Below are 1,102 nucleotides of genomic sequence, written 5' to 3'. Positions count from 1 at the left end.
TGTCAAGGAAAGAACGCTCAAACACCCTTGATCTGCCATCCAAGGATAAAAGTAAGTCGTTAACTTTGTTTCAAATATTTTTTGTATTCCATTTGTCCTCATTTTATTTTCTTGGCAATAAATTTGAAATGTTAATGAACATACTGTAAGAACTTTTTATTTCTTTGAATAGAGAAATCACCAAGCAGAAAGAAACGTATTTTGAGTTTCTTGAAAAAAGATCGCAAAAAGAAATATTCATCACAAGGAGACCTGGACTCGACTGAGCACTCCGTGTCGATGACCCCTAGTGAATTGGAAGTCAGTACTGAAACACCAAGCCGTTCAGCTAGTACAGGTATAAGTCTTGGCAGTAATAGATTGATTTATATTATGTGTATCATGAGAAATGTCTACTGATAATAACTTGGAACGTGTTTCACACCCCTGCTGTGATTGTCCATCCTGTTACTCTCTTCATCTCAGTTATATATACTGTACATTTCTTAAAGTTAATTCTGTGGCTTAAGACAAATCTATTGCTGCTCTCTGTTAGTGCTGATTATAGGCTGTCCAGGCTGATTATTAAAAAAGATAGATTATGTGTATTTTCGTCGCTTGCATTCTCTATAGAATCGCATAGGTCTGTGCAGTGTGTGCTGAGCTTTATTCATCTTACATTTTTTTGTAATGAAGTGCAGCTTCCGACAAAGTGCATCTTCCAACAAAACGCAACTTCCAAGGAAGCGCAGTTTCCAACAAATGGCAACTCTCAACGAATTCCCCTTGTAGCCCACCTTCCGTCCCGAGGATATGTATAGAAATACTTGCAAGGCCTTAGCTGGGCCCACTCTTGGTGATCGCTTAGCGTGAGCCCAGTATAGGATTCTGGAATAGGAAGGTACCTCTGGCAAGCTACAGGTTAATGTTTGAATAAAAATGTCTCACATATTCAATCCTTTTGAATTTTGTCACGTTTAATAAATGAGTTGAACAACCTTTTTCTTGTTTTTCAGGTAATATCAGAAAAGCAGATGAAATGCAAACTATAGGTGAAAGGTCAACAGCAAGTAAAGGATCACGCTCGAGCGATATGCACAGACCCATTAGTGCAGCCGTGTGA

General features: G+C 38.4%; 1 long non-coding RNA gene across 1 annotated transcript; it reads left to right on the top strand.

Annotated features, from left to right (window-relative positions):
• Positions 1-1,102, top strand: LOC117119703. The gene is made up of 3 exons (XR_004447238.1): positions 1-51; positions 173-337; positions 996-1,102. It is a non-coding gene; the product is annotated as an uncharacterized LOC117119703 (long non-coding RNA).

Source organism: Anneissia japonica, unplaced genomic scaffold (genome assembly GCF_011630105.1).
Source record: "Anneissia japonica isolate Jap-2015-1 unplaced genomic scaffold, ASM1163010v1 scaffold286386_len1102_cov289_single, whole genome shotgun sequence".
NCBI lineage: Eukaryota > Metazoa > Echinodermata > Crinoidea > Comatulida > Comatulidae > Anneissia > Anneissia japonica.
This window is presented reverse-complemented; position numbering and strand designations above follow the sequence as displayed.